This window comes from Anastrepha ludens, chromosome 6, assembly GCF_028408465.1.
Source record: "Anastrepha ludens isolate Willacy chromosome 6, idAnaLude1.1, whole genome shotgun sequence".
Classification (NCBI taxonomy): domain Eukaryota; kingdom Metazoa; phylum Arthropoda; class Insecta; order Diptera; family Tephritidae; genus Anastrepha; species Anastrepha ludens.
Window position 1 is genome coordinate 110,108,498 of NC_071502.1, and position 27,354 is coordinate 110,135,851.

General features: G+C 34.3%; 1 protein-coding gene across 2 annotated transcripts in view; it reads right to left on the reverse strand.

Moving 5' to 3' along the window:
* The window catches only part of LOC128866673 (calbindin-32-like), a 122,721-nt gene extending 97,496 nt beyond the window's left edge, over positions 1–25,225 (reverse strand). Inside the window, exon 1 of one of the 2 annotated variants that reach the window (XM_054107575.1) lies at positions 24,798–25,225. The gene's annotated coding sequence lies outside the window, so the exon portion shown is untranslated. The remainder of the gene's footprint in view (positions 1–24,797) is intronic. The other variant, XM_054107578.1, reaches the window with a different exon arrangement.
* Positions 25,226–27,354: the final 2,129 nt, after the last annotated feature.

Genomic DNA, 27,354 nt, shown 5'->3' on the forward strand with positions numbered 1-27,354 from the left:
TTATCGGCTTATATTTCTATCGTTGCCACTCTCAAGTTATCTGAATACCTGGTGATTAATCTTAATTCGTTTTTGTCAACGAAAAGCACATACAGTGTATCACTAAAGTAAGTATGCAGCGATGATTTCACCATGGTACAAAAGAAATAAAACTCAAAAGTAACACTACAAAAACAAAATACAATTTTATTTATTTTTCAAAGTCTTATATACATATTTACAACAAAAAATAATATAAAAGTAATTCTTGTTTTAGCCAGATCGGCTTAATATGAAAAAAGTCTTAAAATCACATCACAAAAATAAGTATGCATTCAATCAAAAACCGAATTCAAGAAAAATTTTTTAAATTATAATAAACTGTTAATATTTCGTTGGATAGCCTTTACTCTTTTTGACAGCTTTTAACGGCGATGACATAGAGTTTACCTGGTTCTGAGTCACAGAAGTTGGAATCTTTCCCCATTCCTCCATAAGTGCTTTCTTTAGGTCATCTTTTCCATTTATTTTATGTTTCCTTATTTGTCTGTCAAGATGTTCCCACAAATGTTCAATGACATTCAAATCTGGCGATTGAGTTGGTGTTTTTAATTGCTTTGGTGTATTATACAGCAGCCATTCTCTCACAACTACAGCAGTATGCTTGGGGTCCTTGTCCTGTTGGAAAACAAATGATCGCTCAAGCCCCAATTTTAATGCACTTTGCTTCAAATTATCCTTCAAAATGTTGAGATAAACATTTTTGTCCATTATCCCTTCAATCACAACCAGATTTCCTACACCAGAAGCCGCCATACAACCCCACACTATTATTGAACCGCCACCATGTTTAACTGTGCCGGTCATGTTTTGAGGATCGAGCTCTGAATTTACTTTTCTCCATACTTTTTCTCGTCCGTCGGAACCAAAAATATTAAATTTACTCTCGTCAGAGAAAATAACGGTATTCCAAAAGTTTTGGACTTTGGTTTCGTGCAGTTTTACAAATTCAAGTCTTTTCTTTCTGTTAGTACTATTTACAAACGGATTTTTGCGGATGTTCCGACCATGGAAACCAGCAGTATACAAAGCTCGACGAATGGTTTGGGGGTTAGAAGTCTTGCCAGTTTCTTTTTCCATTTCAGCCTGTATTTTAGGGGCACTCGTTTTGGGGTTTTTCTGTACCTTTCGTACAATTATCCTGCGTTCCTGCTCCGTGAAAATTTTCGGGCGACCAGTTCTTGGTTGGTTCTTGGTATTACCTTCTCTTTTAAATTTTTCAATAATTTTTTGTACCGTGGCGTTGCTTTTATTAACATCTTTTGCAATTTGGCGTTGGCTTTTATTATCATTGTAAAATTTTATTATTAAATCCTTCATATCTTGTGAAAGTTCTTTGCCTCGAGGAGCCATGACCAAAATTTTAGCTTGAAGTGACTTTATAACTAAAAATAATTCGCGCTTACACAACGAAACAAATTTGATGGTTTTTGTCGCAAATAAATCACATAAAGACTAACGAAATACACAAATTTGCGAACTGCATACATACTTTTGTTATATGATTTTTACCGTTTCCTACGTAATGACGCCAGACAAGATAACGGAACAATATGTCAGCATCGTGTCTTCTATATTCTTGCTAGGGATTCTGCATAGCAATTACATACATACATTTGATAAAAATATGTCGAATTATTTTGGGAATAAATTCACATATTCGGCTGTTAATCATGGTGCATACTTACTTTAGTGATACTCTGTACATAAAGGATCATTGTGCTATTATCCACATATACTCGTATACTCACCACCATTTACAGGCAAATGCCACAAACGTTTTTTGAAAACCCTTCCCCTCGAGCACTTCAACCAAAAATGTTTTGTAATTAATTAATTCATAAACCCTAAATCTATTTATCATTATAAAGCACCCTTATCTAGCCCCTCCAGCAAATTTAATGAAAAGGCAAAAATGCATGGCGTCAAACGTTACGCATACGCCCAGGAGTCAAGCGAAAATGAAGGGCGCATACAAGCGTGCACACTTACATGCATTCATGTTTCACTTATACATCATAAAATGTACATCTCCTCCCACATTGTTTCACAGCATTGTGTATGTACAGATGAGTGTGTATGTGCTTATGCTTGTTTTAATTTTCGATGCCAACCATTAAATTGCTGTCTCGCCTCTCTTCTAAATTAAGTTAACTCACATAACAAAATATCAAGTGGCTTCACATGTGTGTGGGTATAATAGATACATAAATACGCTACTATGTACACTAACTACCAGGCATATACAAATATACTGCTTATTTGCAAAATCGTGACCGTCGTAGTCGTGTGAGTTTGATAGTGACAAACATGCGGGTGATCCGAATTTCGAAACCTACTGTGGGCATGAAAAATCAAGTGACAGAAAAGAAAAACATTTCCTAATTACGGTCACCGCTCGACCAGCAATACAAACTTCAAAATGCATTGCTACCCTCTTCTAAGGCTTTCGAAATAAATTTTTCAGCCTGCTAAAAACTAATCGCTGTTCGTAAGCAGCTTTAAAATGTAGGTCCTTTCATTTATAGGATAAAATCAAGACGCACACCAACAATTGGAGGATAAACTTGGCCAAAAACCAAACGAAGAGTGTATGCGTCAATTATAGGTATACACACTTGTTGTTATATAGTCACACACACATATGTATATCCACCCAAGGGGTTCTTTATCCATTCAAATCCGCGAGTTGTCACTTAACATTGTTAGCTCATTACTAACAAAACGGTGCACTAAAAATATGTATGAGCGTAATATATGTATTTGTGTAGATGTATAACAATAACTACAAAGACACGTTGTTTGTAGATATTCGCGCAACGGGGGATTCTTCTTCTGGCCGTTGAATACACTGGATATGCAGCGGTTGGCAAAATTTAGTGTGCATTTAATTGCGCTTATTTTATAAAGTGTATGTTGATGAATCTCACTCTCGATGGGAATAACAGAATAGCAAGCACATGATTGCTGCGAGTTGTTTTTTGAGAAAATTTTATTTAAAATTAAGCATACGAGTTTTATGAAATTTACGCCAAAATTTCGACTACTTCTTTGGGGAAAAATCCAAAATGGAAACTTTTCAGAGAAGCGTTTAACATTTCTGCAATTATTTTCCAGACTTTTTGCACAACTTCTACTAATAGTTCGACTGCCTTGCTTTGGACCCATTTTGAAAAAAAAAAAAACAATTTTTAATTTTTAATTATTTAATATGTTCGACCAGTTCATTGGAAGTACATATATATGATTTTTAGCCCGCACAAACTTTTTTTCTACCTTACACTACTAAAATATATTAAGTAATTTTTTAAACAGTTTTTCGATAATTTATATTTCGACCAGATTTCGAGGTACATTTTTTTTCATAAGATCACTTGAAAAATATTTATTCACCTATGGTTAAAAAATAAATAATATAATATACCAAACAACTACTTATTTGGGTTATGTACTTCCTTTTTATTAGACCAGATTTTCAGACAGTTTTTCGACCAGATTTAAAAATTAATTTGAAAGAAATAAATTGTTGATTTATTATATATTTTTTACAACTTCGAAAGAAAAAATTGTTCGACCAGTTTTATTATTTGAAGGGAGGCCGAGCGATTTTTCTCGTCTAACTCTTCGATACATTATTTTTTCGGTCTTAAAAATTAAATACTAAACAACTACTAATTTGGGTTTTACTTTTTTCCTTTACATTAGACCAGATTTTCGAACAAATTTAAAAATTGTTTTGAAATGAATACATTTTTCGACCAGTTTTACAATGTGAAGTAAAATCAAGCATTCTCTTCATCGCCTTACTCTTTTATAATATACATTATTTTTCAGCCTTTAACTTCTTTTTTTCTTTTACTAATTTGGACTTTGCCGAACCCTATTCGACCAGTTTTTCGACCAGATTTAAAAATTGTTTTGGAAGAACAAATTGATGATTTATCAGTTATTTTTTTCAATTTGGAAACACAAACCTGTGTCAAATTTAAAAATTTTTTTGAAAGAAATGAATTGATGATTTATCAGACTTTTTTAATTTCGAAAGATATATATATTTTTTTTATAGATTAGTTTTTCAGTCTTAACAAATAGACACTAGCTATTAATTTGGATCTTGCAATTCCTTTATATTAGATTTCCACCAGATTTAAGAATTGTTTTGAAAAAAATAAATTAATGATTTATCAAATATTTTTTTTTTTACAATTTAGAAAGAAACAAATTGTTCTACCAGTTTTATTATATCTATGAAGTGAAGCCAAGCGAAATTTCATAAACTACTCTTTTATAGATTAGTTTTACAGTCTTAAAAAATAAATACTAACTTTTCATTTGGATTTTGCAACTCCTTGTTTTGAAAAAACAAAATTTCAGTCGGACATACATGTATGTAGAATAAAACTTGTATACATTTTACAATACTACTCCCTTATTTATAATAACTATCACTCATTGATCTATCACTCATTGCTCTGGCCATTCTCAAAAACTTTTCGATAAGCAGACAAAAAAAAGTATGTATATTATATATTAGATTCAAGGCTAACGCAAAAACAGTTTATGGTTTTTCGCTTTAGAATTTTTTCGACCAGTTTACATTGAACCCATATTTTTTTCATCAATTTCTACATCATCCAATAATATTAGTTTCGCATGTTTGAAAAAGTTGTTTTTCTTTTAACCACTAAAATGCAGTTGCAATTTCGCTGATTTATTTAATAGAGTACAATCAAACTGTCTAAAATCGTTTACCTTCAAATCCTGTTCATGTCAAACATAACGAAATCATCCCATATTTCACCCACTCACCGGAACTTCACTTAAGCGAAATTTTCTATTAAGTAACAAGCCAGCTTAACTGAGCAAAACCTCAACATTCGCAATTATTTTTTCATTCACCTGTTTTTTATGTTTTGCATGTGACATTATTCACTATTGCATGACTGTCTACGACGGCAGTTAAATTTCCAAAAATAACTGAAAGCGAAACTAAGCACATTCGCTCCAACGGCAGATATAATGGCATTGTCACCAGGTAAATATATGTGTCAACATATGGCAAGAGGGATTGATTGTTGACTGAGCAGCGCTTGGTACAAAATTGATTTGCAAAGAGTAAAATAAAAATAAAGAAGTAAAAAAAAAAATTAGCAAACACATTTCAGGGCATTGAAGTATTTTCTTTTCTTTTCATGCACGTGTCAACATGCTCTCGCTACAACTAAATTTATGGATTTTACCCTAATGCCAATTTTTGTCACAACTTGGTATGGCTTGTATAGGTGTGCATAGGCGTAAACGTAACACGTACATGAATGGGGTGTTAGTAAAGGAGTGCGCGTTTGAATTGCGCTATTGTATGAAAGCGAATGAAACCTTTTTGCTTAAACTTTGTGCACTACCAAAATAATCAAGCACGTATACAAGACTGTACACAGCATAAAAAGCGTAGTTGGAGGTCAAATATGCAAATCAACGCAGAATTGCCATTAAGTGTGGCATTCACATGCGTAAATCCAATGATTGTCAATATTTCATTTCAGCACATGAAGGCTTATTTATTTAGCAGAAACAAAAAATTTAGTAAAAAAATAAACCGCATAAAAATAATCCAATTACTTGCACATGTATCCTCGTCAATACAGCGCGTAGGAAGTTTTAGATATTTCTTTGTTTTGTGAAATTTTTAGATATTTTTCCCACGTAGCTTATTTTATTTTACTCATACCTTATACTAAAACTTTGAAATTACACCCATATTACCCCCTTATTACACACCCCTTTGTACCTCCCTGAAAGCATAGGAAATAATAATAATTCACTATTTATTCCTTTCCCCGCTTTCGTGACATTCGATTAGTTGTGAACACCATTTTAAGAGGGAACTTACAAAAAAACATCCTATAAGAAATATTTATAGTAAATATATAAAAAAATTGTTTAAAAATTACCAAAAAAATCAGTAAAAAATTACGTACAAATATTTTCGACCAGTTTCAAAAGGCATGTTTTGATCAAAAAAATGTTCAAGAAATCATTTGTTACAAGATTTTCGAACAGAATAAGTATTAAGTTAACATATAGATGACTATAAAAAAACACACTATATAAATTAAAAAATTTTGAGATAATTTGATCTAATTTTTTTTTTTTTAATGATTTTCGACCAGTTCAAAAATGCATACTTATATCAATGAAAAATTTATAAAGTGACTTCCTACAGAATTTTCGATCAATTTCAACTTCACAAAAATTTCGCCAGATTTTTTACCAGTTTTGAAATGCTTGCTTAAATCAAAAAAAAGTTCAAGAAAGCATTTCCGATATGACTTCGAGCAATTTCAAATTGAATATCTATCGAAAGAAGTATTAAATTAACCAAGATATGTCTATAAAGGGCCTAAACTTTATAAACTAAAGAATTTTAGGAAGTTTTAGTCTTATTTAAATATAAATGCTTTCGACCAAATTTTCTACCAGTTTCAGAATGCATGCTTAAATCAGTTCCAGAAATCATTTCTTACAATTTTCCTAACAGTTACAAATGCATGCGTATGCAAATTTTCGACCAGTTTCAAATAATATTTTTATTTACAATAAATTTATAAATAAATGTTTTAAATAGGCCAAGCTTTGAAAATTAAAAAATCTTGGTATAATTTGGTCGCATTTTCATTTAAAAAAATTCAACCAGATTTTCGACTAGTTTCAAAATGCATGGTTAGATCAACGAAATATTCAAGATTCATATCCTATACGATTTTCGAATAATTTCAAATTCAATATGTATCACAAGAGGTATTAAGTTAACATAAAGATGTTTTAAAAGCTGCCAAATTTTATAAATTAAAAAATTATATGGTCAAAATAGTAAAAATATGATGGTCAAACTTTTATACAAAAAAGTTCGACTAGATTTTCGATCAGTTTCAAAATGCATTTTAGAACTATAAAATGTTAAAGGACCAATTTCTTGCAAGATTAAGTTAATACATAAATGTTTTCAAATTTCAAAAAATTTGTAAAATAAAAACTTTGGGTATAATTTGGTCATACTTAAAAAAAAATATTTCGATCAAATTTTCGACCAGTTTCCGAATGCTTGTTTGCATCAATGAAATTTCAAATTCATGCATACAATAATTTTCGACCAGTTCATTTACATGTACATTTAGAGCAATGAAATGAGCAAAGAAATGTTTTTTGAACAACTTAAAGTTGAATACGGTTCATAAAGATATTATGAATGCAATTCTTAGCAATGTTAAATATTTAAGCGGATACAAATCGAATGGTTGTAATACATTTTTTCGACCATAAATGTCTTATCCCTATTCCATAAAATTTAAAATAAATTTAAATTACTCCACAAATAGAAAATGTGTATGAGGTTGTCACTACGGCTAGAATATATAGCTAAAAAAGTATTTTTGTATAAAAATTAAAAAGACTAAACTGTATTTACTTTAATTTCTTTAAAAAAATAAGCAACATTTTTGGACCAGCAGCATTTTTGGACCTTCTTCTATAGTGAAAAGAAAATGTAGACATCTAAGCCTGGTACGGTCAGAAGAAAGGCACATACACTTAGCCCAGCCCAGCTCCATCTTAGCCTTACTTAAGGAATTGTGATGTGTAGAGGGCACAAAATTCCTTTAAGGGGGGAGCCTGGTTTATAAGGTCAAAAAAATCAATTTTTTTTTCGTTTTAACCGATTCCTAATATATTTCAGAATATTCACACAAAGTTACAGAGCCTAATTCTCAATATTTCCGTAGATACAAAGCCAAAGGTAGGCAAACGTTAGGTAGTTACGCTGTGATCGGGCAGCTATAGTACAAACTTTATCTTCTTTTCTCGACTTCACATCACTAACAAAATAGAAAAAAAAAATTTTCAAGATTTTTATACCAAGTTGAAGATTTTTATGAAAAAGTTGAAATTTTGGAATTTCTCTCAGTTTTCTTAGTTCATCTAGAATAAAAAATCATGATAATTAGAAATCCATTTGAATTTTTGGCTTTAGATAATATATTAATTACGAGCTGTATCTTGTACGCCAGGTGGAAACTCCAGCGTTGCAGCGCTCTACTAATTTCTATTTTAAACATTTTTTTCAACTTATTTCAACCAGTAAAAAAATCGTTTTTAATTTCAATATTTAATGCGCACCCATTAAAACCCACCTCTTTAATGCTTGAAAGGTAGAAAAATTTAAGTCGCTTTAAGTCATACATATTTGTCATAAGTCTACGGCTGTCTACTCAGTAGGAGGAAACGAGCTTATGATAAAGCTTTCTGTAGTTAAATTTAGACATAAAGTGTCTAATCCCATAAATATCCCTGCATACTAATATGCGTTATAAATAAATGCCCATATGCTTACACATACATAAACACACAATAGTTGTATGTTCGAGTAAACGTGGTATGTCAACTTCTCCGCATATACTCAAGTTGCATGCTCTGAGTCATATGTTAAGGCTAAGTCTCTACTTGAGCCACATCAACCAGCGCTGTCATTTCAGGTGAGACAATCAGAGAGCCTGACGAGCAAGTGGCCGACAGACGTTTCACTAACAACAACATGCAGAGCTTTGAGTTACATAGCTATTAAAAGTGTTGAATACAATGAATTAGGGTGAGTAGATTCTCTTCTCAGTCATGGCAACTAAACGTGTAGCTCAATGGTGTCAGGTAGGTACAAGTAGTGCTTGTCGTGTCACCAAGGCATTATACATATTTGTCTCCTAGTGTTGGCGTGGCGTCGGTGGCCAGTAGCAGTGGCATGCAACAAAACCATCACCACCGGCATTTGACGCGTTGCTGCAGACATAAGAGGGGGTATGACCGTGGTAGTGTTTGTATGTTTGTTGCAACGCTTACGCGTGGGCGTTTGGAGGATATTAACATTGAATTTTCTTTTTGAATGACGGTAGTAGTAGGCAAGAGAAGTGGGTGAAAATCAAATGCATAAAAAAATAAAAGTAAGCATAGAAAGTAAGAATGCTAATAGTTAAATATTAAAATATGTAAAGAAGACATTTCATTAACTACGCTTCTCAACTACACTTCTCTTCTGGTGCAAGTAGTCTTTCGCCCTTAAGCCGATATAAAGAAGACAGCAATTCTAGGAGATTCCCGAATTTAAGAGAAATGCATAAGTACCCAAATTATTTTGATTGTTATTACCCGCAGGGAACATTGTGACAGAAAGTTAACGCATTTTTTATTTAAAGAATTCAAAGCTTGTTTATTGATTGGCTGTTTGTGCACTGCGACCTGAAGAAATCTATTGTGCAGAAAGCTTGTTTAAAAAATTTCGACAAGATCTTTAGCACCGTTAAAATTACTATAGTTGTATGGAAGACAGTTTTTATTTTTTCTATTTATTTTAAAATTAATTAGTTAAATTTTGTATCCATTTCAGGGAGGAATCACTACTTTCAAGCAGTTCAAACTTCAACCACTTTCTTTCGTTGTCTCTTTTCTTCTTTTGTTTCGAGTAGTTTCGTCAAGACTTTAAAAGCAAACTGCGGGTCTAAAAGATGCCATTTCGATGCTTGTCCAGCCTGCAATACATTTTCACTCTTCATTTCTCGCATTTATGTATATTACAAATGATTTCGACCACATTTTTTATATCAGTTTTAAACAATATTTTTTATCCTATTTTGGGATTAAATCTATTTTTATGTATTTTTTGGCCAAATTTTTTACATCAGCGTTAGTAATTTCGACCAGTTTGGATACAATTTTTTATACCAGTTTTAAGCAACATGTTTTATGCTATTTTGAGACTAAATCTATTTTTATGAATTTTTCGACCAAATTTTTTATACCAGTTTTAAATAACCTTTTTTTCTATATTGAGACCAAATATATTTTAATGTATTTTTCGACCAATTTTTTATTGAAGTCCAAAAGCTAAAACTCCGACGAAAAGTAGAATTATAGCAATGCCAAAAAGCACTTGGCACATACCACTTTTTTGTTTAAAAGAAAGTTTTATAACAGCGTCTGTCCTGCATGATAAGACGGAGTTTGTGGCTCACATTGGCATTAAAGTTAAAACAAGGCTAAGAATAATTTGTTTTGCAATAAAATTTGTATAGTCATCAAATGTGATGAGTTTTATTTATTTAAACAACAACAAAAACTATGGAATACCTATTTAGATGCAAATTTTTGTTACCATGTAGTCTGTTTTCCGCTTTTATTTGGAACCATTATTGTCTAAGTGATCCATCGTCTTCTAAATATCGCCTATAAGGTTCTAGCGAGCATATTGTGTGAAAAGTTGAAGCTCACCATCAACCAACTGATTGGGCCTTATCAGAGTGGCTTTAGGCCTGGAGAATCCACCATCGATCAGATATTCACAAGACGCCAAGTCTTGGAAAATACCCATGAGAGGAGAATTGGGTCATAACATGTTGTTGTCGATTTTAAAGCTGCATTCGACAGTACGCAAAGGAGTTACCCGTTTGCAGCATTCGCTGAATTTGGTATCCCCGAAAAAAAACTAGTACTCTACAAGTTTGGACGATGACAAAATCCGATGAGGCGTCACTTGAAGTGTTTGAGAAAAAGATTCTGCAGAAGATTTTTGGACCTTTTCGCGTTAGTGACGGCGGGTATCGTAGGCCATGGAACAATGAGTTGATTTTCGATATCTTATTTTCAAATTCTAGTAACTTCGATTGGCTTTCCAACCACTAATTTATAATTTATTTATAATATAATTTAAATTTAACATTAATGTCATAATTTCAGCATTTTAGAAATTGTCTACAAGCTTCGACCTAAGTTTAGACCACCTCCAGAACGTGAATCTTAAGCCTTAAACAAGTTTAAAGTTTCAATTTATATGTAGTTCTCGATACATATTTTATGTTACTATAAGTTCGACCAGATTTTATACCAGTTTTGAAAATGTTGTAAAAGCAACATTTAACATATTTAACTTTTAGTTATTTTATAATCCTTTTTCTTTCTTTTTTACCCCGATCAAAGTTTAGACCAGTTCCGGAAGGTTCAGGTAAAGTCTTAAACAAGTTTAAATTTAAAATTTATAGCTCTGAATAAATATATTATGTTTCTACAAGTTCGACCAGTTTCGACCAGATTTTAGACCAGTTTTGAAAATGCTTTAAAAGCATCATCAAACATATTTAACTACATATTTTAGTCATTTTATAATATTTTTTCTTTTGTTTTTTTTTTTGCCCCGACCAAAGCTTAGACCATTTCTAGCAGATTAAGCTACGGCCTCATACAAGTTTAAATTTTGAATTTATAAATCTCAAAAGATATATTTATGTTTCTACAAGTTCGACCAGCTTCGACCAGATTTTAGACCAGTTTTAAAAATGCTTTAAAAGCAACATAAAACATATTTAACAACTTTTTGTTATTTTATAATTGTTTCTTACCAGTTTAGGAAATTTTATACCAATTTTGAAAATGCTTTAAAAGCAACATAAAACTAATTTAACAATTTTTTGATACTTTATAAACTTTTTTCTAACTTTTTTGGAAATGTTTGTCATTTTTTAGATATTTATAAAGATGCTTTCATGACACGCAATTATAAACATCCAAGTTTTAAAAAGATATTATATATATGTATACACAATTCAGTAAACTCTGACATCTATATAGTTTTCGTAGACACACTTGTTTCCATTTATACCATCAATAAGATGAATAAACAAAAACTTCAGAAAGAATTTCACCATAAGTTTCACCACCTCATACTACTTTTTGATGCATTTTAATATTAATTTTCAAAGCAAAATTTTTGGTAGACATGGCAAACGAATTAGAAAGATTAATTGCAAAGCAGGCATGCACTTCTGCGAAAGTAATCTCAAAAACGCCTGTAAGTGTGTGCTTGTTATATGTACATCTTAGGTATGTATGTACTTATGCACATAAATATATCTCAAGTTCTGACACACGAAACTATGGCATCGACAATGGCACCTGCGACGCGCTAAATTTCACACTAATTGGACAGGAAAACATTATAAAATGCAATACACAAATGCGAAAAAAGTGCATAGACATAAAAAAGATGAATAAAGTAGTTTGTTATTATGTATAACATATGCTTATGTGTGTGTGTGTGTAGGAATTGAGAAGTAGATAATTTATGCATAGTTTAAACACCAAAGCAAAGTTAAGCACTAGCAGTATTTTTCAATATAGATAATCGAGTATGTGCAGGTATTTGTTTACGTTCAGCTCAAATGATCAGCTGCCTATGAAGAATGCGTAGAAATACCACATAAATAAATACACTTATTTATACGTAAAATGTGGTATCGAAACATTGCTAAAAATTAAAAAAAAGAAAGTAAAAATTCCCTTTGAAGTTACGATACACGCACACATACAAGAAAATACATATCCAAGCATTGAGCATATTATAAGTACTTAAACTTAATTCGATATTATTCTCCTTGCTCATAACGTTTACTTAATGATTTCTTTGTGTTTTTAAGCACCTTATAGCGCATTAAAAGTATTGAATGGAACGCCATAGCATTCCACACCTACGCACATACAAGCTGTGATGTACGCACCCACATGCCACAGACCAAGTATTTATCACCAACACGGCAGGAAACCATTCCAACCATTCAGTGCAGCGGTGGTTAGCGTCACTGTGCTGAATTTACGTTGCCAGTCAGCATAGGCTGCCGCTATTGTTTATCTCTTTTTAATTAACACTTTAACATATTTGGTATTTTGGTATTTTTTCTGTTTATTAACAAATTTGAAATGATGGGTTTATTTTCATTGTTTATATAAACTTTAATAAGTTCTCATATTTTGAAATTTATTTGGTCTACAAATTTGTGTTTGATTTTGATGTATTGTAGGTAGAGATTTCAAAAAGAAAAACTTATTTGTTCTTTTAAAGCGATATATTTATAAAATTTGCGTCTTAAGGAAATATGCTTGGCATCTAAGAATTGTTGCCTTGAAATATTCTTTTGAAGTATTTAATTTTATTTTTTTTAATTTTTTTTTTTGTGAATTACCCGTGCCTGCAGTTGGAAAATAATAAATTTGCTTCTTAGTTTGACTTTAAAATTTAAGTGAATTTATGCGCCAATTGGGAAGAAAATTTATGCGTCAGGCTGCATAACTTTTCTCTGATTTATTATCAGATTTTTAGGCACAAGATTTATAATATAAGCTTCCTTATATTCATTAAAAATAATTTAATTTTTTGAGCTTGAAATTTTTCATCTCTAAACCATTGACCAGTAACTGCAAAAATATGTTTAGGGCGGAAGGCAATGAATAAATATGAAAAGCATTGATTTATTATGCTACAATTTCAGTCAGTTTTCAACTAATTGGTGGCTCTGCGCCACGGAAGATGTAAACGCATCAATTGGCACGGCCAGCAAGCAGAAAGACACATATATATATATATAATTGTCGCGTACACCCTTTTTGGAAGTTTGGCCGAGCTCCTTCTCCTATTTGTGGTGTGCGTCTTGATGTTGTTCCACAAATGGCACAATTACGTTCTGGATATTGTAGCAGGTTAAACTACTTATCCAGAATTGACCCCAACATACCAAACATATGTCCGGCATGTGAAGGCACCCCGCAAGACACGAACCACCTTTTCACATGCCCTTTAAAACGTACTCATCTAACACCGCTCTCCCTCTGGACCCAACCTGTCGAAACAGCATTTTTCCTGGGCCTACTTTTAGAAGAGCCAGACGACGACCACTGACGGAGCTTCTATTACTGCTACAACAACAACAGGTTTGTTTGGTTCCAGCAAACAACCCTTAGCCCTCGCTCTTCACTCCTTTGCTTCTCCTTGATTGTGTGTTGTCCCATAGCAAGGAAAGGCTCGGGCCCAAATAAAGGCAAGGGCGCAGCCTTTCTCGCCAATGCGTCCTCTATTTTGTTCCCAGTTTGTATCCTAGGACCGGAAATTGTGGCCGAATGTGCGTTCCTAATAGATTAAATTTCTCGATACACTCAAACACCAGTAACGACTTGATCCCACAGGAAGGTAGGGTCATGAGTGCAGCCGAGCTGTCGCTCAGGATGGTAATTCGCTCATCCCGGAAATTTCTGTTTATCTCTGCACATATGTAGGCATATGGCACACATTTACGCTGGGAGATGCTTGGAATACTCCCCAACGGCATAGAGCTCTTAGTGAAGCGGTAATACATTGACACAGAAATTTACCCTCAACGCTTCTCCCGAATGTAAGAGATGTGGTGTCAAACTTGACACATCTGAGCTCAGCGAGTGGTTTGGCAACGCCAACCGTAACATAGGCTCAACGTACATAAAGGTGCTTGAATCGCGCTCCAAGGCCTTGACCAAACACGCCCAGGTAGACGCATGAAGTCTTTTACCACCATCCTTAAGGTGATGGCTGTGTCTGTTTTGAGTGCGGTGTTTGAACTAAGGCAGTTTACGTTCTCTGTTTAGACAGTTTAAGGTTAAGTTAATTGGTTTTTATTTTAGTTCTTGACACACTTTTGGCGCTTCAATGTGGTTCACCAGTTTTGCTTTCAAGGGCAGACCAAAAATCAAGTTAAAATTATTATAATTTTTTTTTAGTATTTGTAATTGTTAAAAACAAGGTTAATAAATATATGCAACTCCTATAGCGAAGAGGAATGATACAAGACTCGTCTTTAGTTAGTGTTGAGTTCGATACGAACTGTGGGCATGAAACATTAAATCGTTTAAAAAATTATTTCTAGCATCGGTCGCCCTTTTGTAAGTAATCTATACCTTAGACTAGTTTCGACCAGAATTTAGACCAGTTCAAAAATGTTTTAAAAATGTTATTATTAAAATGTTCTTCTTCTTAATTGGCGCTATAACCGCTTACGCGATTTTGGCCGAGTTTAGCAAAGCGCGCCAGTCGTTTCTTTCTCGTGCTAACCGGCGCCAGTTGGACACACCAAGTGAAGCCAAGTCCTTCTCCACCTGATCTTTCCAACGCAGAGGAGGCCGCCCTCTTCCTCTGCTACCACCAGCTGGTACCGCATCGAATACTTTCAAAGCCGGAGCGTTTGTATCCATTCGGACGACATGACCCAGCCAACGTAGCCGCTGGATCTTTATTCGCTGCGCTATGTCTATGTCGTCGTAAAGCTCATACAGCTCATCGTTCCATCGTCTGCGGTATTCGCCATTGCCAACGTGCAAAGGTCCAAAAATCTTACGCAGAATCTTTCTCTCGAACACCCCAAGCGTCGCTTCATCGGATGTTGTCATCGTCCAAGCTTCTGCGCCATACGTTAGGACGGGCATGATGAGAGTCTTGTAGAGTGTTAGTTTTGTTCGTCGAGAGAGGACTTTACTGCTCAGTTGCCTACTTAGTCCAAAGTAGCACTTGTTGGCAAGAGAGATTCTACGTTGGATTTCAAGGCTGACATTGTTATCGCTGTTAATGCTGGTTCCTAAATAGACGAAGTCTTTTACAACCTCGAAATTATAACTGTCTACAGTGACGTGAGTGCCGATACGCGAGTGCGCCGACTGTTTGTTTGAAGACAGGAGGTACTTCGTTTTGTCCTCGTTCACCACCAGACCCATTCGCTTTGCCTCTTTATCCAGTTTGGAGAAGGCAGAACTAACAGCGCGGTTGTTAAGGCCGATGATGTCAATATCATCGGCATACGCCAGCAATTGTACGCTCTTATAAAATATTGTGCCTGAGCGATTAAGTTCTGCGGCTCGTACGATGCTCTCCAACATCAGGTTAAAGAAGTCACACGACAGCGAGTCACCCTGTCTGAAACCTCTTTTGGTATCAAACGGCTCGGAGAGGTCCTTCCCAATTCTGACGGCGCTGCTGGTGTTGAGCAACGTCATCTTACATAGCCGTATTAGTTTTGCGGGGATACCAAATTCAGACATCGCGGCATACAGGTAACTCCTTTCCGTACTGTCGAATGCAGCTTTGAAGTCGACGAAAAGATGGTGTGTGTCGATTCTCCTTTCATGGGTCTTTTCCAAGATTTGGCGTATTGAGAATATTTGGTCGAAGGTAGACTTTCCAGGTCTGAAGCCACACTGATAAGGTCCAATCAGTTGGTTGACGGTGGGCTTCAGCCTTTCACACAATACGCTCGCTAGAACCTTATAGGCGATATTTAGAAGACTAATCCCGCGGTAATTGGCACAAATTGCAGGATCGCCCTTCTTATGGATTGGGCAGAGCACACTTAAATTCCAATCGGCAGGCATGCTTTCATCCGACCATATTTTGCATAGAAGCTGATGCATGCGCCTTACCAGCTCCTCGCCGCCATGTTTGAATAGCTCACCCGGCAGTCCGTCGGCGCCCGCGGCTTTGTTGTTCTTTAGCCGCGTTATCGCTATTCTCACCTCGTCATGATCGGGCAGCGGAACGACAATTCCGTCGTCAACGATTGGGGTATCGGGATCTTCACTTTCTCGGTGACATGCGCAGCTGTCACTGTTTAATAAGTTCGAGAAGTGTTCCCTCCATAATTTAAGATTGCTCTGTACGTCAGTCACCAGTTCGCCGTCTTTGTTCTTACAGGAAAACGCCCCGGTCTTAAAACCTTCTGTAAGCCGCCGAACTTTCTGGTAGAATTTTCGGGCGTTGTTCCTGTTGGCCAGCATCTCAAGCTCTTCGCACTCACGTATTTCGGCCTCTCGTTTCTTCTTTCGGATAATACGTCTCTCTTCCTTTTTCAGCTCTCTGTAGCGATCCCACATGGCTCGCGTTGCGCCCGATCGCAGCGTGGCTCTATAGGCGGCATCCTTTCTTTCTGCGGCAGCATGACATTCCTCGTCGTACCAATTGTTTTTTCGGGCTCGCCGGAATCCGATTTCTTCTTCGGCGGCGGTACGTAGAGAACGAGAAATGTTGCTCCATTGTTCGTGGATGCCGGTTTGTTGGGCAGTACTCTCTGAGAGCAGGAGTGAGAGTCGAGTGGCGAATCTTCTGGCTGTCTGTTGTGATTGCAGCTTTTCGATGTCGAACATTCTTTGCGTAGGTAGATGCACGTTTTTTGCTGCACAGAGGCGTGTGCGCAGTTTGGCTGCAACAAGGTAGTGATCCGAGTCGATGTTGGGCCCTCGGATCGTACGTACATCTAATACACTAGAAGCGTGTCTTCCATCTATCACAACATGATCGATCTGGTTTCGTGTTTTTCGATCAGGAGACAGCCAGGTGGCTTGGTGAATCTTCTTATGCTGGAATCTGGTGCTGCAGACTACCATGTTTCGGGCCCCGGCGAAGTCGATCAGCCTCTGTCCGTTACCGGATGTTTCGTTGTGCAGGCTGAATTTTCCGACTGTGGGACCAAAAATTCCCTCCTTGCCCACCCTGGCGTTGAAGTCGCCAAGCACGATTTTTATGTCGTGGCGGGGGCAGCGCTCATAGGAGCGTTCTAGGCGCTCATAGAAAGAATCTTTGGTCGCATCGTCCTTCTCTTCCGTCGGGGCGTGGGCGCAAATTAGCGATATGTTAAAAAAAATGTTATGTTATCAAAAACTTATCTATTTGATAAGTTTTCGAGGCATTCTTGAGTAAACCTATCAAATTTATTGCATTTGCGCTATGTAGAAGACTGGCTTTACGTGTGATTACCATTAGGTAGGTGCCGCATTCAGTGCTCGCTATTGAAGTATCGAATGATAGAGACATTTTTTCTTAACGTAATCCTCGATAGAGAAGTTTTCCATACTTTAGACCAGTTCCGACCAGATTGTAGACCAGTTCAAAAAGTCTTTTAAAATCAATATTAAACTTGTTGTTGTAGTTTTCACTTTCGCTCGATTGAGTAAAAATAAAATTATGTCTCCTCCTCTGAAAGACCCCATAGCTAAGGTTAAATGGTAAACCTTGCTTTTCCGCGCGTGTGCGATCTTCTAGTAACCGATAAACACAGCTACGATCTTGGAAACTCAATGAACATAGCAATTATTTAGTGCCAAGTTATCCGGTTTTTTTTTTCAATCTTAGAAGTTATTGAATAAAGTTCAGTAAAATGAAAGTGAGAATTGTGAGAAAGTGAGCTATAAATTTATAAAAAATTCAATATTTTTCTCTCAATTTTTTTAATTCTTCCTAAATTTTTACAGTGGCGCTGAAAAAATAGCAGCGCGCAAAGGTTTGGCTATTTCTTTTATTATTACTATTATTAATGTTTTTAAATAAAAATCTTATTTATACTACAATAAAAATTATGTTACTCAAAATTTTGAACTTTGTGCAAATTTTAAAAACACTCAAAGGCCTCACCAACATCTCAAACTTTTTCCCAGATTTTTTTGGGTATGCAGTTTTCCAGCTCATTCAAATTTGGTGCAAGTTTAAAGTGGCCTCGCTTTTTCTATTTTTGATAATTTTTATTGGCGTTGTTATGCAGTATCTTCCCTATGAATTCTCACGCATAGTTAAGAAAAAACCACAACACCCACTTTCCAGAAAATATATGTTGAATCATATAAGTTTATATCTCACCTAAGTACTCAAATACTTCGCACATAGATTTAAGAAATCAGAACAAAACCAATCGCTTGCAACAACATTTCATGGGAATTTTTTTACAAATCAAATATTTCGAAACAATAACCGCTAATTTTATATAAACAGGAAATTCAGCTGAAGCATATTGACTTTAATTAATAAGTATCGATATATTCTTACACACATACGAGGTATAACATATCTGAAGGTGTAAAAGCAGTGCGATTGAAGAAAAATTAAATTTTGAAAAAAAAATTAAATTTTGAAGAAAAATAAAATTTTACGAAATTATAATTACTATCGAACAGATTTAGTTGCTATTAAGCAATAGTGAAAAAAAAATCAGAAAAATACAATTTTCACAAAAAAACCCCAAAAGCGTTTCTAATTTCTAGCTGCACATTTGTTGTTTTTTCTTTACTTTGCGATTTCATTTATTTTAAAAATGAAAAAAAATTAATTTTCTCCATTGAGCTTTTCCAGATGAAAACAATACTTTACAAAAGTAATAAATAGCGCATTTAAAGGCCAATTAAGAATTTATTTGCATTTTTGCAATTCTTTTGGTTTCCAATTTTCTTGTTGCTACCTTATTTTTATTTTGTTTTTTTTCCAATTTCTGTTGCTTGCAATTAAATTGAATTACACGAATTTCATTTAGATGGATGTGATTTTATTTTTACTTTTTCATTGCCCGCAACAGACTGTTGCTCTTTGCTTTTTTTCTGCGAAATGTTTTGAGATCATTTCCTATGAATTTCATTATTTACTTTGATTTATACTAATATATATATATGTACATTCATATGTATGTGTATATTTTTTATATAAATCTTATTTACGAAAATAAAACCTTGCGCTGAAATAATTTGCATATCCGCCGGAAAGGTAATTTTTATTGCAAAAATAAACAGTGCAGAAACGTCCGAAAGGTACGAAATGCCCGAAATTTAAATATTATTTAAAAAAAATTTAAAATTTACTCCACCACGGTATTGAATTATAGTTGTATGTTTTATTAGTAAATTCATCATTTAAAAAAAATCATCAATTAAAAAAAAAGGAATATTTATCCTGCCGCACCATTGAATTATTGTTGTATGATTTTTTATTAAATTCATCAATTACAATTACAAACGTTGAAAAAAAGCTACAAGTCAAGCAAAAAGCAAGAAATTAAGTCTTAACCAAAAAATTTTATTTTGTTGGAAATTCTTTGATTATTTGTATGTCAGTTATGGCACAAATCCGGCAGTGGGGCTTCTTTGAAGCTAAAAAACGTAGCAAAATCAACAATTGCTACAAAATATGGAGCTTAATATCTGTTTCTCTCTCTCTCCCGCCTTTTCTTCCTTTCCTTCTCTTACCCACACTATACATAAACATTTTGCGGGTACTGAAATAATCGAAAAGTAAGCCAGCAAGCGGCCTCGGTAGGCTAGTGTAAGTGCACTAGCCTGCCATCCCAGAGGTTGTGGGTTCGAATCCCACATTAAGCACAGTCCTCGTACTTTTCCAAATTTACCTGCTTTCACCATGTTTCTAAAAAAAAACAACAAAAAACAAAAAAAATCTCATTCCTCAAACCTAAAAACTTATCCTTTCCTTCCTTACTCCCGCACATTAGTCAGCGCATTATTTCCATTGTGGCTGCTAAAACACGCAAAAACAAACAGTTACACATTGCATCTATGGCGCCATCAAGAGTAAGCAGGTAATCGCGGTAATAGCGCAGACACACCAAATTTCGTGAAGTTCTCAACCATCTGTGCGATTCTTCTGCCAGAAAAATTTGAAACACAGATGGCGCTCCAAGCAGTAAGAAGGCGCTGTTCCTAAGCAACGACAGGTGGGCATTTCCACCACTTAGGACTGGCAGCGGCAGGCTAATCACCTACCCTGTCAGAAATCAAATCGATTAACGAGACCTACGCAAGACAAGTCTTGTTGAGGTCCTATGCTCCCGAGAGGAGTGAACAAGGGAAAAAAAGCCAGACAGGTTCGAAATTTAATATCAGTTAGATGACTTATAAAAACACTTAAAAAAAACTTTATTTAAATATAAAATAGTAGTAGCAAACTATTTGAGTTTTCTCCAAATTAACTAGATTTTACAACCAATTTGGTTAAGTTAAGATACCAAAAAGAACTAGTCGCTTGCTTGCTGGCGCTTGCATCCTCTGTTAGCTATTTGGCCGAGCTCCTCCTCCAATTTATGTGGCCTTGGTGTTATTCTACAAATGGAAGGACCTACAGCTTCTGAACGGCAGATGGTTTTTTTTTTTTGAAGAGCTTTTTCATGGCAGAAATACACTCAGAAAATTTACTAGTAATTAGGAATAAAAATGCATTTTCATATAATGAAGCGCGGTTAATAGATCTAAACAACTTTTTTTTCTTGTTTTATTAAGAATTATTTTCGGCTGAAATTTGCATTCTGAATACTTACAGGAGCACCATTAATACAGTAGTAAGTTTGACAACTTTTACATTAATGTAAAATTGGTGCTCACCTACAAGTTCTCCTGCTGGTAGATGGGAAATTTAGTAGGAGGTAAAATCAGTTTGCCTGATATTTTGAAATATGCCTCGTAATGCAATTTGTTTTAAAATTGTCACTAAAACTTGCAAAGAAAATTTAAAACTCTGGCTTCTTTATTTTTTATAAGCCTGGGTGCCTTTCCACGTTTATTCTCATATGCAAGTATTTCAGTGAAGCAACCGAAAGGTATCCTGCTTTTCCTAGCTACACCAGGCCGTGTTATGTTTTATTTAGGTTGAAAGTTAGGCTCTGAATTATTCTAATCTGTAATCGAACTCTTCCTAAACTAATCCGCTTTTTGAAGATATGATCTGACACAAATCTGAATTGCCCTCAGTCAAGTGCTGCGTATTTGCACTAAAAGTATAAGAGCACCACGCCTACTCCCACATAAGTGATAATAATATACATACAGTAAATTCTTGGTAAACTCGTGGGAGGTGTATATGCCTTTTTAAACGCATTTTGTAACTCTCAGTAAGTTACGGGTTCTTTGTTCCTCAAAGGAGAATTAAAGTGACTTCGACTTCCAGTTGTAGAAAATTCGACGGAATCTGCTATTTTATGAGTAATTATTTTATTATCTAAAACATATGACTCTGATGAATTTGTGTAGCATATGATAAATTGATGGCCATCTCAGACAGTGCACTCGGCCCAGCATGTGGAGAAGAGGATGAGACGGCCGACCACTTTCAATGCGTCTGCCCCGCCTTCGCTCGAATCAGGCTTGAGGTCTTTGGAACTGATGTGTTAAGAAGCGACCACCTTAGACCACAAGATCTACTCAGATTTCTTCGGAGGTCGAGTAGATTTAAAGGAATCCGAGTGCAGTACAATGGATTTAATTGTCTCTGACTGTTGTACTTGCTAGTCTGTCTCGAAAAAAAAAAAAAATTAAATAAAAAATATATGAGAAATTAATTTTAAAATAACAACACGCTTTTTTTTAATTTCAAATATAAAAATTAAAAAAATATGTATTACTGTGACTTTTGTATGTTTAATTTGTTCTGATAGTGGATTTGATTCATGCTACCAAATCTTTCATACTTCATTGTATAGTGAATGGTTCACTTATATTCGTCGATCGCATGGCTACAAACGCAAATGAAATTAAAAAAATTCTTAAATAAGTTGGCAATTAAATTAAATTTTTCAAAAAGGCAAAAGAGGTTAAGGTAAGAAAAGTGTTTGTATTTTTCGCCGCATTTTGAAAAGGTTAAGACCTAAACGCTTGACAAAAAATGTTCATCAAACTAAACGAGTATATTTTTTAATTTTTATTTTGAAGCATCAAATTTTGTAAATCTTTTTTTTTTTGTTTTTGTTGCTCTAAGTAATTAACAACGGATGATATTTCAAAGGTCATGGCTTGTATAACCGGTCATTGGCTATTTGGCAGGCATTCTTTGAGACTAGAAATTGTCTCTCATGAATATTGTAGGAGTTGTAGAGATGAGGAGGAAAAGGAAGGAATAGTTGAGTACTTCCTTTGCAATTGTCCAGGCTTAGCTAAATCTGAACAGGTTGTCTAGATAAATATTTTTTGAATTCTCTTACAAAGCTCTCTGTCGGGGGGATGGGAGCAATCCTGTGCCATATAAGAGCGACCAAATGGTTCCAAGAAGAAAAGTAATTTCTACGTATTCGACTTCGATTTCTACTTCGACTTCGACTTATTCTCAGTAAGTACAATTCTTTTTTTTTTTTATAGTTCGCAATCGATCGCAAACCTTCAGAACGTTCATATAGATTCATAATATTGCTTCTTTCGACGAAAATCTATAATAAAAGGCGAATGAGTAATTAGACATAGGAGAAACAAATTTCTTAAATAAAACTTTCATGCAATTTTTAGTGCATTTTTTTAATAAAATTTATTGCTTTTTTAATGAAATTTTCAAACAGTTTTAATAAGAATATCTTGAAAGGTTTTTAGGTTTTCACGATTTTTTTTATTTTCTGAAGGTAAACCAGAGAAACTGATTTTGTAAATGGAAGCTTCAAACATTTGCAATGCATTTTTTATATAATTCATTGCATTTTTAAATGAAATTTTAAAGCAATTTTAATTAAAATATCGTGAATTTTTTTTAATTTTTTCAATTTATTTGACGATTGAAGAGAAACCAGAGAAACAGATTTTTTAAATGAAATTTTCTTGCAATTTGTAGGGCATTTTTAAATGATATTTTAATGCAGTTTCGATAAAAATATCTTCAATAACTATTAGCTTTTTTTTAATTCTTATTTAATATTTTGAATTCTCTCCCTTGAAAAAATTCATTAATTTGCTTTTTAAATGAGTATTCAATGTCTGTTTACTGCAGATGCCCAACCCAATTTTCTAAACTTTTTTTAAATATTTTTTTCATGCTATTTGTAGTGCATTTTTTAGTATAATTCATTGCCTTTTTAAATGATATTTTAGTGCAGTTTCGATAAGAATATTTTGAAAAATTTTTATTTTTTTTTATTTCTTATCTAATTTTTTGAATTCTCTCCCTTGAAAGAAATTGATTGATTTGCGTTTCAAATGAGTTTTCAATGCCTTTTTACTGCAAATGTCCAACACAATTTTCTGAACTTTTTTAAAATTTTAAAAATTTAAATTTAATTTAAAAATTTAAATTTAATTTAAAAATTTAAATTTTTTTTTTATTTTATTCTTTTTTTAATTTTTTCATTCATTTTTCTTCTCTCGATTTGATATAATGTAATCTTGATTTAAACTATTTTGTAGCCTCCAAACCTTTAATGTTCATAGTTTTATCTTGTGAGCTCAAAGCCGGATTAACCAGAAAACAAAAAATTTAATTAGTGTTTTTATTTAGTTGTCTTATTTCTCTGCCCATATTTCGACCTGAAATAGAAATCATCTTCAGGGAACTTTTGTCTGTACCTGGTCGAACAATAAGTAAAAGCAATAATCTAATTTGGTGTTTTGTTGTTAACCCGCCATAAATTTACAAAATACCAAATTTAACTTTTTTAAATTTAATAGTTCAATATTTTAAAGGAAATGCAATAAGTTTTCATCCCTTCATCTCTTCATTCGATTTAATTTAATTTTTTAATTAATTTTCCAATCTGATAATTCCATAACTTACATGAAATGAAATAATGCAAGTTTTCCTCCATTGATTAAACTTTTTTTCAATTTATTTAATATTTCGATATTTTAAATGAAATTTCGATACGATTCAAATTAAAACACCTAACAAAATTTTTATTTTCTTATTGAACTATTCTTTAAGAAAATCTAAATTTATTATATGTATTTCATTTGTTCTAGAATATCTCTCTCTAATAGTAAATAATTTACTCAGCATATTTCAAAATTCATAGAACCCCAAATGCATTCAATACAAATTTAAGTAACGCATACGACCCGTCGCACAACAAACTCGGAAGTCTCAAATACCCAATAGCCGTTGGCAAAACGTTTTTTATTTACATATGTATACCGTGACTTCGCCCATTCACGTTTCTTTCATTTCATATTTGCTACCCAAGACAACAATTTCAGAAAGCAAACATAAATAAAATGGCCACTACAAAATACTCAACCCCTATTAGTTATTAGAACACCATAAAGCAAAGCTTCTAATGAAATATAAACAAAAAACCACAACACCCTCAATGGTCATAAAAGATGTACGAATAAATGCGCCTAAAATATAGAGTAAAATTTACCCGTGAATGGGACAAATGTTGTTGTTTTAAACTGCTCGGCTGCTTGGCGTTGGCGTTGGCTTACACTTCCGCTTGTTTAAGAATTCAGTGAAGCTTTTTACTCACACCACTTCAGTATTCGCAATTTAAATTTAGTTGAAAAATGTTAAGAGAATTTTTTTTGCGTTACTACACAAATTTTTTTTTCAAAGCGCTTTTTTCAATAGAATTATACGCTCAAAAAATTGCAAATTCTTCAAAATATTTATTTTTTTTTGTTTTACTTTTGATTTGTAAACTATGTTTCCTCTATTGTAACTTTTTACACTTTCAAAGAATTTTTGTACACAAAATTTTCATGAGCGCGTCGCTACTAGCGTTTAACTTTTGAAGCGTGTGCTTTGAGAATCCTTTGCAGACTGTTTAGTTTACGACCCGAAACAGGGTTTTTGCTTGAAATTTCCTGACAACGCTGGTGCATCGATATAAGGGCTCGCAGTGTCGGCCTTAAATTCACCACAGCAACGCCATCGCCACGATGTGGCCAAGAGAGTATTAGGTAGGGAAGAAGACAGAGAGAGAAAGAAGGTGCGTGTGTGTAAATTATGTGAGTGAGTATGAGCTAAAAAATATTCCTGGGCATTCCACTAAAAGAAAATAACAAAAAAGTGACGCGAAGCTATGAATGAAATTATGAACGCGTACAGCTGAAAGCATTTAGCAACATGTTGCTGCAGCAAAAGTTGCCGCTTGGGGATGAGTGAATATGGGAAAGCAAAGGCTTGGGTATGCGCCGAAATAAATATTGGTTTTAGGTATATTCGTCTCTTAAAACTTTAGGCCGACCTTGCGATATATTATTACTTGTGAGTCGTCTAGTTGGCGATAAATGTAGATGATTTGGAGGAAACACAAAGTTTTTAATTTACATTTCCCTTCTAGTTTCATTAAAATATAAAGACGATGAAGCATTTAAGTCCCTAATATTTCACAGAGCGATTTAAATATATTATATTAAAAACTTCACTACAAGACTCGGCAGGTATCATAATTATAAAGTAATGCCCATAGCACATTTAAGTTAGAGGGAAAATTTTGCTCATTCTGTAGTAGCAACAGAAATGGGGAAAAAATAAAAAAGATTATAGGCACGATTTCAGCGAATAACAGAAGGTGGAGAAAGGCTTCGCATCACTTAGTATTTCTATTGGGCATCAGTTGAAATGTGAATAAATGAAAGGCACGCTTTAGTTAACTTATCTAAAAACACTTAAGCAATTATTATAAGCGCACATAAATATGAAGAAGATCACTTGGTAACCTCAAGCGTCGCTTGGAGTGTTTAAGAGAAAGATTCTGCCTATGATTTTTGGACCTTCGTACGTTGGCGACGGCGTGTATCGTAAGCGATGAAACAATGATAAATTTTACGGTAGTTCGGATTCGGGGATTCGTGGATTCATGGATTCGGATGTCCAGCTTTCGTGCCATCTCTTCAGTGGCCTCCCGGGTGGTCTGGTTTGGACTATTCTGCCATTCATCGCCATGCTTGCTACGCGTTCGCTCCACATTCAATTTCTTTGTCTACCTTGAAATTGAATGGAGAATTACACTTGGTTTCAGATATGGCTTTGGATTAAGTAAGTTATTAAGATCTCTTTATTCAACTCCTCATCATCTACATATTTCTGAATAGTGCTTCAAATTTGGACGACTAATCATGGAGTATTTGAAGAAAGGGTTGGCCGAAGGTTGGATCTTTCCGCGATGTGTCTGTACCCCCTTCAACCACCTCATAGGTCAGCGAGTCTGAACTCAGCGTGTCTAAGTACAGATTTTAAAGTATTCGTGTACATAGTTGCCTGCTGTAGTAGGGAACTCGATTGGTTGTCCGAAAGCGTAGAATTGTACTATTTCCAGTTAAGCAAGTTAGTACTTCACTAAAAGTTTATAATTGGTACCATCTCGCCTAGAACATAACAAACTGTAATAAAATAATCAAATAATTCGGTTTCTTGACCTCCACCACCCTTTTACTCAAGATATTTTTTCTTGACTATTTTTCGTCCTCAACCAAAGCAGAAATTTCAAAAACTAATTTTTCAAAGTTTCTTTCCACAATTCACTCACTGTTTCTAAAATTCACCACACAACCACCGCCACTCCAACAACGTCCATCCAAACCTTATTGTTGCTGCCCTGGCGAGTATGCACTCAACACACATGCGCGCGCCTAACATTTCATATTAATAAAAACAAAGACTGGCTCTGACTCCCTCACACTGGCTTGATTTCAAAACAAACTGTTGGACGTGACCACAACAACACAAGAACAGAAATAGCCAAAATACTAGTAACAACAATGTAACAAAAAAAGCAAAACAAATAAATAACAACAGAGGGTAGGAGAGCCAGAAGGAACCCGTAACAGTACAACAAACGTAAACAACAAAAATAATATTTGTAAAGAGACAACTCACAACGGGTAAGTACTCTTGAACTTAAAACAAAGGAAAGTATGATAAGCTGAGCTTGAAATGAGTAATGAACGGGTGGATTAGTAAATGAGCAGAGAAGC